Raw genomic sequence first — 13,012 nt, forward strand, 5'->3', positions numbered from 1 at the left:
TCTCAGCAACCACTTGACCGATTTACATGCGGTAATTTTTGTAGGGTAGCTTCCGGCCCCCACCGGACACGATTTGGTAGCCGAGGTCTGTGACGTCAGCCGGGCGTGAAGTTTTCCCTTCATCATAGGCTTCACACACAAACTGGCCGAAGTTCATGCCAGGATAGCCCGGCTTGAAAGTGCAAAAATGATTAAATTTTGCCCTCAATAGATTCATTGCTTCATTTTATAACTAAAAACGTCCGTTATTAGGCCTCAATGAAGGTAAAAAGTACTCAAAATCGAAGTTCAAGAAGATGCTGTCCGAGCACAATCTGGTAACATCACGTGACCTCTTTTCAGCAGAATGTATATAATTAAGGATGTTATTACACGATTGCTGCCTAAAACATCATAAATAATACGCTTGTAACATTTATTGCTTCTGTTTAAGTCATAACATTGCAAAACGCAAAGTTTATCATGGCAGTCACGTGACCAAAGGTACAGCAGGGGTTGGGACAAGCACTCAAAGGATTTCAAGTTTTTTAATTAAATTACATAAGTTTCATGATGAAATTGAAAGAATGTGTTTTTTCCTAATGAAATGCAAATTTTCGTATGTAAAATATTTTCCTTATGGGCGAAATTCTCCATATAAGAAATGTTAGTGACGTCACCAGGGCTTTACTCAAAACATCCGACCTACCTGTTTCTTATAGGTATCTTGGTAGCTTCATTCCTTCTACCAAGTATTGGACTATTCCCGATGCATGTGGGTGACCCCTTATGCACGAGCCACGTGCAAAACAAAGAGGTGTCACTTTTGTAATTGTTGCAATATCTCGGTAACTACAGGGTGTCCCAAATTTTGTATTTTCATGCGTAGAGCACCACTTTAGTCAGGTGGCCCCCTTTGTGAGTCGCACAAGAACGAGCGCGAGAGATCACGCTCTTCGCTGCCGCCAAGATCTCCCGGTTTGCGAAACACCGGTGTCGCCATGCCCGTTTCTTATCAGCTTCAGAGTCTTATTCCCTGAAGCGACCGACATAATATTAGCGACATATATTTGCGACGGGTTGATATTTGTTTTAGCACCATAATGATGCGACGAATCAAAGGATTACAACGGGCTGTTGCTTAGCGCGCTCAAGCAGCTGAGCCTTATTTCCGTTATGGATGCGTGCAAGCATGTCAGGAGACTTTCTGATCAGTAAATCATTATGCTGCTAATGTTTTCTCGGAGATCCAATACTCTGTTTCCTGGCTCGATTCATGAAATCGGCCCCCGCCGAAGTTAGTTGGTAGCACTGCTGCTCCACGGCGTACATTTCCTACCAGCCCATAGGGTTTACATGTTAAATGGCCTGTTTTCGGCGAGCGATATCTCGGTCAACCTTTGAAGGAATCAATGGTTCTTAGTCTCAAATGATAGATCGATGAATTTTCTTTCGACAATTCCTCTACCATTTTTCACGAAACCCAGCCGATCTTCTACGGCGTACAGGGTAAAGATTTCTCTGCACGCCAGCACCCGCGATCCGCCTCTCCGATCGTCGGCGCGCGGTCTTCGGTAGCGCATTCGGTAGCGTATCGGGCTACGGATCCGAGGGTCGTGAGTTCGAATCCTGGGAGCGCCGTGTGATTTCGGCTAGAATTGAATGATGTAGAATCTTGAATGCTTGCGTAATCAATTATGAATAGCTAATTGAATGTATCTGCGCACTAATCGGCCCCTAAAACCTCTTATTTAAGAAATTTAATAAATGAATGTCACGTGCGCGTCACGACTGCCAACCATAAGCGCTACCATATTCTAGTTTGAACTAACTTTTTGCTAGTCCCGACCACATATAGTAGGTTTTCTAGTAGTTATACTAGAAATTCCTACCAAAGTTCGTCCTACCCTTCACTCAATATACCCTGCATGAAATAAGGCTCTGAAGCTGACCAGAAACGGGCATGGCGACACCGGTGTTTCGCAAATCGGGAGATCTTGGCGGCAGCGAAGAACGTGATCTCTCGTGCTCGTTCTTGTGCGACTCACAACGGGGGCCACCTGACTTAAGTGGTGCTCTACGCATGAAAATACAAAATTTCAGTTCATTCTCTTTCGTTTGAGGTATGATTCGTTTTAATCGGTCGCATAGCAAGGTCACACGACAAAAATAAAAAAGCTTCAAGACTTCTGGGACACCCTGTACATGGCCGATTGCGCTGAAAGTTGGCATGTAGGTAGGCACCCACTAGGCACTGCATATCCATTTGCCAGAGTTGGGGTGCTGCTGCACGTGCGCACGTGCAGGGGTCGTTTCCAGATCTCGAGAACGGCTCGACCGATTGCGCTCAAATTTGGTACACAGTTAGGGACCGGTTAGCAGGGTGCCGTGCACAAGTCAGTTCGGACCCATTTCGCACGTGCGCACGTGCAGGGTGCCGCTTCCAGATCTCGAGAACGGCTGGGCCGATTGTGCTCAAATTTGGCACATCGCTAGAAACCGGTCAGTAGGGTGCCGTGCACACTGCACAAGTCAGTTGGAGGTACCCCCTCGAAATTTCGCACGTGCAAGACTCACCCCCTCGCTCGCTCCGTTAGTCGCCCCAAAAGGCGCTATACTGGTACTCAGAAATTTCCGTTAATCTAAAGAAAGACTACGCTCGCTTCGCTCGCTCCGTAATCAATACGTTATCTAAAAACATACTGGAAAATGATTTATTTATAGTAAAAAAATAAGCTCGATGTGTTTTCACGTTGCTTTTCTGCTACTGCAGAGGGTTTTTAAATCGCCTTTATCTTCAAAACCGGCCATTTCTTAGCATATTGCTGCTCTTTTTTGTCGCTAGAAAATTAGTTGGGCTTTCGAGTGACATCAACGGTTGAGCAATATGTGAAAAGTACCATCGATAATCTTCAAATGAAATTTGTCATTTTTACGTTGTTAACACACGCACCGACGGGGGGGGGCGGATATCCGCCCCCCCCAAGGTTTTTCGCGAATAGCGGGAAGCGCCGCGCGCCGCGAAATTTGGTACGACTATTCCCTTATCAATTTTACACATGGTGTGCAAGTTTGAACCTCCTACCTTTTAAGGTCAGGTCACCAGGTCACTTTGAATGACCCAACCTCAAGTCACGTTTTTGCAACTTTGTCACCGTGCCAGAGCTACAGTAGATGTCGGAGGCCTTTGAAAGTCGCAGGATGTTATCAGGTCATTAGTAGCTACAATTTGTTTATCTCGGAATTTTGATATCGGTGACCTAAGGTCAGGTCAATTTCGCGACCTCCCCATTATTACGGAGCGAGCGAAGCGAGCGTAGTCTTTCCTTAGATTAACGGAAATTTCTGAGTATGAGCGGCCGGCCGGCCGGCCGGCCGGCCGTGGTCACGCTTTTGCGAGGCTTATATCTCAGCAACCACTTGACCGATTTACACGCGGTAATTTTTGTAGGGTAGCTTCATTCCTTCTACCAAGTATTGGACTATTCCCGATGCATGTGGGTGACCCCTTATGCACGTGCCACGTGCAAAACGAAGAGGTGTCAGTTTTGTAATTGTTGCAATATCTCGGTAACTACTTGGCCGATCGCGCTGAAAGTTGGCATGTAGGTAGGCACCCACTAGGCACTGCATATACATGTGCCAGAGTTGGGGTGCTGCTGCACGTGCGCACGTGCAGGGGTCGTTTCCAGATCTCGGGAACGACTGGACCGATTGCGCTCAAATTTGGTACACGGTTAGGGACCGGTTAGTAGGGTGCCGTGCACAAGTCAGTTGGGACCCATTTTGCACGTGCGCACGTGCAGGGTGCCGCTTCTAGATCTCGAGAACGGCTGGGCCGATTGTGCCCAAATTTGGCACATCGCTAGAGACCAGTTAGTAGGGTGCCGTGCACAAGTCAGTTGGAGGTACCCCCTCGCAATTTCGCACGTGCAAGGCCCACCCTCTCGCTCGCTCCGTTAGTCGCCCCAAAAGGCGTTATACTGGTAAGTTAATGGGGGAAAAATCAACTCCCTATTTTTACCACTAAAACGGGTCGGAATGGCCCCATATACCATACATGACTTCATATACGATCAACCCTCACTACCTTGAGGTCTGTTTTGCTGTTGGCCAGCTGTGAGGTCATGTGACGTCATCAAAGGTCACCAAAGGTTTTTGGTCAATAACTCCGTACAGGAACAAGATACAGCCGCGTGGATGGTCTCATTGTGTTCAGCTCGTCAAGACGCATCGAATGATATACATGATGACCTCGAGGTCACGTGACCTGTGGTCAACCTTTGACCTTGACCTTTCGAGGTCAACATATATATCATTCGATGCGAATTGACGAGAGGATCACGATGATGCCCTTAGTTTGTTCCTATCTTGACTAATTCGAAAGTTATTCGAGAAAAACTCCATACCTAGCGCCGCCATTTTGACTTTTTCGACCCCTGTGACGTCATCTTTGACCTGACCTGAAAATGACCTTTGTAAAAATTGTAGATCTTGACCGTGCGTATCCGATGCCGTTTACCGCTTGTCGCTATCTTGCTTCGTTCTCGAGTAATCACACTGTAAACCAAATCTACAAGTTGGCTCCTTGTTACAAGTTTGGTTCCAATTCGCATAGGCGTCACCTTGTCGATACATTGTCGATTCACCAACCCCAGGCTTGTTGGCCAACAAACTAACAGTTTGTCTACAAGTTTGGTTCCAATTCGCATAGGCGTCACCTTGTCGATACCTTGTCGATTCACCAACCCCAGGCTTGTTGGCCAACAAACAGTTTGTCTACAAGTTTGGTTCCAATTCGCATAGGCGTCACCTTGTTGAGTACTAGTTTGGGCCTTGTGGACCTACCAACTTCTGGATAGGCATAGTCGTTTCCTTGTCGGTTCACCAACCCCTGGTTTGTTGATGAACTAGCCTTTGACTGGGCATTACTAGCTTACAAATTGTCAACAAGCAAGTGTACTAACGCTCTGTTCGAGCTTGTTCTTCCTTACAATCGCTTTGTTTGCGTTGATAACCTTAAAAACTTACGATTCGCGTTCGTTTTCAATTGCCACGATACTGATTCAGGAAATATTTTCTATACGGTCAGGCTATTTTTTGGCTGGAATTGGTGCACAAAACCATGACTGGCATCAGTTATTGCTCAAAGGCTTGCGCTGACAAGAAATACTGATGGGTTATATAATCAATGAATGCATACACCACATCCATTCGGAAGTTTCTGGAATCATTAGTATTTATTACGGCCACGTAATTAATACTATTGAATTCACTGGAAACAATTCCGAGTGCATATTTTCGAATGAATGTGGTAAATGCATGAGGTAGGTATACCCAGTAGGTATACCTATCGTGCACCGTCAGCATATAAATCTTTGAAGCAAGAACTGCTGCGTGTGTGGAAGAACATGGTTTTGTGCACCGCATCAAGCCAGAAGTATAACATGCCCGTATGACGAATATTTCCTGAACATTAAGCATAACAATCATGTAGTTGCACGATCACGCAGATAATTCGAATAAATCATGATCGCCAACCAGATTAGCTTTAACAGTCCATATATGTCCATCAGTTATGTTAAAAATACAAAGAGTTGAATTAAAGGCAAATAAATGTATTTATATATATATATATATATAAAAAAACACCGACCGCAAAACATCTGCTCACATGTGCATGCACAGGTCTGGCCCACTTACATTGCGCGCGCAGGGGAAGGGAGGCGTCTCGACCGCGGGTATAGGCACGATTAGTGCGTCCCGCAGGCCAGAGGGGGCCTCACTCACAGCACGAACACCACAGTTCACAGATTTCACTTTTTACTGCACAAATGCTGGAACAGCCCTCGTCGCTGCTCCAGGCTGCACGGCGGCCGCGCGACAACTGCTGGTTTGAAACCGCCGCGCCGGGGCCCGCTAACGGCGGGCGGCGACCGCTGATTGGTCCGCCAAGTCTGACGTCAGGCGCAGCTGACCATGTGTATGCTGACCAGCTGACCAGTACAGGTTAGGCGCCGGTTAAATAACCATGCGGCAACAAGTTTCTAAAACTGGTTAAAGGGACACTCCCACCTTAACATTAGTTTTGAGTTGAGATAGCCAAATTGGTGGCCATGGCCTGCAAATACCGGTTTGGGCACTCACAACATCGACAAATGCTTTAATTCGGAGATATGGAATTTCAAACTTGCAGTTTTCGGATTCTAAGGGGCTAGTGCATTGGTATGCCCCCTTAGAATTTGTGACGTCAGCGGAGATCTAACGATTTTTAAATCTTTTACTAAAACGTTTGGTAGCACGCGGTGGTATATGCTGCTTTGCGCGCAACAAATGCCGCACTTTCAAATAAAGTCGCTAGGAACAGCGGAGATCCCAAAAGTAAACAAAAGTAAAAGTCTAATATCTTGAAAACCGGTGAATATTTTTCGATGAAATTTGGTAGATATTCGTTTTCGCTCTTTCTGAACCGAGCGACATCACTTTCGTGCCAATTCATTAACTTTTTTGAAGGTGGGAGGGTCCCTTTAAGAAACAAACGTTGAGACAAATGTAGAGTTGGTCTGGATACTGAGAAGTTCGCGTGCATAGTAACTATTGACTCGTAGTTGTCACCTGACAAGCAATGCACCAGACAACGGCTTGTTTAACCCGCGCCCCACTGGGGTCTGCGTATAACACGCCCTACTGGGGGGGGGGGGCTATTCATAGCCCCCCCCTCCTAACTCCGAAACTACTGGGCCGATCGTCAAAATTCAAACGGCGTCTGATAGCCCCGGAAAAACTGTCGAACGAAACCTAATTTCGTTGACCTCGAGGTCACCGATGACGTCACAGGTCAGGTAAAAGTAAAAATTGTTAGCATTTTGGCTTGATCACGTTTTGGGCTCTGGCCGCCGTCTTACAAGTCAGATCAGGCTCATTTTTGGATCACACATTTGGGAACAGATGCTCTAGGTACCCTGAGGGTACCAAACTTGTACTTTGATTTTCAGGTCAATGTCAGGTCATCACAGGTCACGAAAATATTATATCATGCGTCGGTCACGTGACACATGTTTTATGGTCCATTTAGGTCAGACATTTCGAATTTGATGTCGTCTGTGTTACTCGAGGTCATTTTGAGTCGAATTTAGCTTATGTTAGGTCACTTTCAGGTCAAAAAAGGTCAAATTTTGAAGTTGAAATTTTTCAACAAAAAAGGTGTCTATTGGATGCAGTTTGAGCTCAGGAACACGATGGTGCCATTTATTTTGGCGTACGATGTCAAATACGTGCAGACAAATTGATTTGAAAAATTAATAATTGTGAATTTTTTGCAATAATGCGTAAAACTTGGCCATTTTTGAAGACATTTAGCTAAAACTTGCTAGAGTTAGTCATAATAATGCGTTCTATCACATATATTCCGGTTTTTTCGAAAAGTCAAAAAATTTTTGAAAAAAATGTAAAAAGATAAATTTTGGATATTATTATATAAAATTTTCAAAATTTTCAAAATTTCGAAAATCCGAGATAGCAGTTTGATAGCGCAGTCTATTTTGAGTCCTCTCATGCAAAGAAATTGGATCTAGCTTAAACACTGAGCTCTTGGGAGCGATTGCCGTGGTTCAATGTTTTGCGTCGAAATCGGCCGAACATGACGTCACTCTGACGTCATTTCCGGCCGACCTATAATAGGTACGAAGTTCAAATTTTGACACAAGGTGTCAAATTGATGCAGCCTAAGGTACTGAAAGTTTGGCGTCGATACGTCAAGCGGTTTGGAAGTTATTGCAGAAAAACGGGAGGGGGCTATAAATAGCCCCCCCCCCAGTGGGGCGCGGGTTAAAAAGTATCAGTTGGTAAACATACCAAGAGATGATTGGTTATATTACACAAGACTTGTCAATTTGGTTTACAGTGCAGGGGGGGCGGTCATCCGCCCCCCCCCCGTCGGTGCGAAGTTGGCGCAGACCCCCGTCGGTGCGCGGGGGTCCCCTGAAGTGGAGTACCCCTTGCGAGTATCAGGGATGAAGTCACTCAGGATCTGTCTCTGATTGGTCGGCGGGGGAGTGACTGTGCCTTCTATATACGGCCTTGGCTAGTACGCAAGTCGCAACCCAAAACACTGGTAGGGGTATGGTATACGGGAGTATGAGTCGGAACATGAATACGAATGTAATCCACATTAGCCTGATCCACGGAACCCGGCTCGGCTCCGCCCCCCGTTCCGCCGCCTATGTGCATATGACATATCGATGGCCCCACTCCAACCCCACACACCGCGCCAACGCCGCACGGGCCTTGACGCCACACCAGGGCCCGCCGCCGCCGCCGCACCACGCACGCATTACGCAAGCGCTGGAAGAGTTTAATAGATGGCGCCCGAATAGCCAGAAATCCTTTGTGGATCGTCGGCAGTTAGACGCAGGTGGGTGACGGCACGTGATCGCCTGAGGCGGTGGGGGTAAAAATATTTTCGTCATTTAATGCTCAATGCAATCGCTGCGACTTTTTACAAGACCTTCTTCTCGTCGTTGTTCCATGCTATCAACGACTGGTCCCCGAGTGAAGACTATCCTCACGCAAGAAAGGATGAATGGAACTAGCAATTAAGCCCAAAAAACATATCGAAAATGTTACAAAAGACTTTTTTGAAGGAGATTAATTGAATGGTTTTGGAGCCTCACGAAACATGTTTCAGATATGACGCGTAAAACAAACTGACGCATAAAGACTGTGTTCAAAAGTGTGAGCGGCAGCTCCGCAAACACTTGACAAATGAAAATCGTAGGTACTGCTTGGTCGCCATAGCAACAAGTAAGCGTCACAAATTTCGAACGCTATCTGAGTGCGCCAAGTTCGACTACATCGAGGACGATTGGTGATGGTTGCCAGCTGATTAAACTAATGAAACGCGAATAAATTCAATTTTTGGTTGAGATTACGAGAAAATCTGTTTGTTTATTTCAAATGTCATTAAATAAGTTTTTGTATATAAAATAACTACAAACGCCTCTGTGCAAGGAATAAATCAAGGCTTATAAAAATCGTGAGTAGGGTTGGGAAAAGCAGGAAAAGGATCACGTGACTGGGTCCCAACCTTATCTGTGAGAATCTTGGTTAGACGCCCGTCCCCCACGGGCAGCACACGCACAACGTGCCGCACCAGCCGCCCAAAGATGGCGCTTTCAATTGCTTCCAAACAATAAAATTTCCCGTTCTTGAGACTTTTGTTCGTCAATTTTAAGAAATTCCTTCAGATATACGATTTACGTCGCAATAAATAGCAACAATAATTAAAACTCTCAACCATTATTTCTCAAGCCTCAAGATTTTGGCAGCCGAAGAAAAAAGGGGTCCACAAAAACACCACTTTCTCCGACTGCCAATAAGAGCGATACTTGGTTATGAATTGGTAGGGAAACAGACCTAATAGGCACAGAACTGCTTCTGACCGGACCAGACCAGCTCTAACTAGGGAGAAAGTGGAGAAATGGTAGAAGACTGATCACTAAATTGTTATTCGTGCTGCTGCTACTTGCTAGTCTATGACATAGGTGCATGAATGTAACAATGCTGGCTTTGCTAATCTTACAATGTCTTCCATATTTTCTTCTTTTCGTGCTTTTCGCTCGTTTATTTTTCTCTGACTAGGGTCAGATGGTCAGATTTTGTCGACCTCTGGGCGTGGCGGTGCGCAACGCCACCCTGCAGTACAAACAACGGATGCCGGCGGGGCGCGGGTTGTGCGCATCGTGGCAATAGGCGATAGCCACGCCAGACGGACAGCTCGCGCCACGCCCCCTCAGAGGACAACGCCGCCGGACTGAAACCTACTTGGGAGCATATCCACCCTGGGCGCGGGGATGGGGAGCACGGGGATGGGAGCTCTCTGGGCACTGGAACGCCACAATGGAGCGCCTTCATGGCGAACGCCCCCACTCGGCGCCCCGGGGCGTCCTCCTTTCAGTCGGGGGTAACGACTTGGTATATCGCGGAACCCAAGAACTCGTTGTCGACCCACAGCCAACTATCACCATGATCTTAGACTCGGTGCGATGGCTTGTCGCCGGCCTCGCCGCTTTCGGCACCCCGGACGCAATAATAATATAGCTAGCCGTCATCCCGCGGGTCCAACTGTCGGACGCCGCCCTGGCCGCGTCTCGCCACCTTTGCGACGCCTTGTGGCGGCCGAGACGAATCGATATGATGGAATTATATTGAGGGACGAAAATAAAGAACAATACAGTTTAAAAGTAGGCCGCACACTGAACTAAAAACAATTTCCAACATCGACGTTGACTCGGTTTTCTGAGCAGAAAAAAAAATGTTTTTCACGAGCGCAGCAACAATAAAAGAAAATAAACATGAATCAAATAAGGCGTGATAAAATAGGAACAAAGACCTCTAATAAAAGGAAGTACGAACTTGCCACAACACTCCCCGCCCCAGAGCGGAGCTAGAAAGTAAGGTATGATAAATTGCTAAAGAAAGATATGAGGGCTAAGTCACTAGCAGATAAACTCGTTCAAAATCCTTACAGCTTGTCTGCTTTCTGGAAGGAGGTAAAGAAATTGAATAAGAGCTCTCCACTGTCTCATTCGATTGATGGTGTTTCGGGATGTAAGAATATTGCTGACATGTGGAAGGATCATTTTTCAGACATTTTGAATAGCGTGGATAAGACGGATCGTAAAGAGTATGCCTTAGGGCAGTTTCAGGAGGAAACAAGTACTTTCAAGTGTTTCTCAGTCCCTGAGGTTCTGAAGTCTGAACTCCATTCACGAGCTTGCATCTGGTCGCTCTAATGGAAATGATGGCCTCAGTGCTGAACATTTTAAACATGCTGGGGTCCCATGTGCCACACACTTGTCTTTGTGTTTGTCTATGATGGTGAGACATGGCTGCATGCCGCATTCTTTTGCAAAAGTTGTGCTAACACCTATTGTTAAAGACAAAGCCGGGAAACTGTCTGAAAAGGATAATTATTGTCCAATTGCTATTGCCAGTGTGAGCTCTAAGATATTAGAGCGGGCTATTTTAAACCGATGTTCTGACCAGCTTTCTACAGGCCATCACCAGTTTGGCTTTAAGGAGAACCATTCGACTGATTTGGCCATACATGCTCTAAAGGAGGTCACTGATTACTTTCTGCGAAACAGAAGTCCTGTATTTCTTTGTTTTCTTGACGCCCGCAAGGCATTTGATCGTGTAAACCACTGGACACTTTTTGCGAAGCTGTTAGAAAGGAAAATGGATATTCATCTGGTAAAATTGCTCTGTTCGTGGTACAAATCACAACAATTTCATGTGTTATGGGGCGATGAGCTATCAGAGGGATTTACAGTGTCGAATGGCGTAAGACAGGGGGGCATTTTATCTCCTTTTTTGTTCAATGTGTATACTGATGATTTATCAATGCTTCTCGCACAATGTGGTTTTGGGTGCCACTTTCACGGTAGCATAAATCACCTGTATTATGCAGACGATATGGTCCTTCTTTCTCCTTCGACGTATGGACTACAGAAAATGCTGGATCTTTGTGATACGTATGCAGATGGTCGATATTAAGTTCAATACGAAAAAGACCGTGTGTATGACAATTCTTCCTAGGAATTTCCGAGAACTGTACGTACCGTCTGTCACTCTTGGTGGTAGTGAATTGAAGTTTGTTGACTCGTACAAGTATCTTGGATTTCAGCTTACTAACAAAAGCACCAGAGCTGATGACATGGAAATTCATCAACAATACCGTAATTTGTGCTGTCGTGCGAACTCTTTGAGTCGAAAATTTGCAATGTGTTCATACTCCGTTAAGAAGTACCTGTATACTACCTACTGTTCAAATGTCAGTTGTATGCACCTTTGGCACTCCTTTCATGCATCTGTTTTAACGAAATTCAAGGTGTGTTTTAATAATGCTGCCAGGATGTTTCTTGGCTACGATAGGTTTTGCAGTGCGTCTAATATGTTTGTTCAGGAGTGTTTACCTGGCTTTGACGCGCTGTATCGTAGATCAGTGTGGAACTTTGTGTCACGTCTTGCACGATCTTCCAACAGGATTGTGTTGTCACTATTCTTTAGTGACTTGGCCTACACTTCCTTGATAAGGAAAGCATGATCCAAGAGCTTGTATGGAAGTTGAGATTGTGTTATATTGGGCCTTGGTGCCCTAGCTGAGTGATGCCTCGTTTATGGACCTAGAGTCTGCCAATAAAGGGATCTCTCTCTCTCTCTCTCTCTCTCTCTCTCTCTCTCTCTCTCTCTCTCTCTCTCTCTCTCTCTCTCTCTCTCTCTCTCTCTCTCTCTCTCTCTCTCTCTCTCTCTCTCTCTCTCTCTCTCTCTCTCTCTCTCTCTCTCTCTCTCTCTCTCTCTCTCTCTCTCTCTCTCTCTCTCTCTCTCTCTCTCTCTCTCTCTCTCTCTCTCTCTCTCTCTCTCTCTCTCTCTAAACAAAATCGATCACAAATTGTCAGCCAGAATGGGCGCAGACCAGCTCTTGCGGGCTAAACAAAATCGATCACAAATTGTCAGCCAGAATGGGCGCAGACCAGCTCTTGCGGGACAGCGCCTGCCGCGTCGGACGGGAGCGGCGATAAAACGGCGCAGCCCGGGAACTCCGGCGACGGCGACTTGCGACTCGCTGACTTGTGTTCTGCGTTTCGCGGCGACGTATAGGTTCATTTCGTTGACGAACGCTTGGGTATGTAGGTAGCAGCAGCGTTACCGCTGGGAAGTGCAGCGTTGGAAGTGCGTATTTTTCCAGATGTTGCATCACAGCTGAGTTGTTAATACGCGTAGTTTAGGATGAATCAAAACCCTTATTCGTTTTCAAATGACGAACTTTGTCAAAAGGCCCTACTCATTCGCAAATGGTCAAAATCTCTTCCAGACGGCCCTATCCTACCTAAGGTAACTTCAACTAGACATTTCCTTAATTCGATGTTATTCATGTGTCATTTTTTTTTTCGTTTAATCCTGATAAAATTTTGATGTATCGGCTTAGCATGATGAGCCTCACGACAGCTAGAAACTCATCTTTGAAAGGTTA

The sequence above is a fragment of the Amphibalanus amphitrite genome, unplaced genomic scaffold (genome assembly GCF_019059575.1).
Source record: "Amphibalanus amphitrite isolate SeventyFive unplaced genomic scaffold, NRLGWU_Aamphi_draft 000108F_arrow, whole genome shotgun sequence".
Lineage (NCBI taxonomy): Eukaryota > Metazoa > Arthropoda > Thecostraca > Balanomorpha > Balanidae > Amphibalanus > Amphibalanus amphitrite.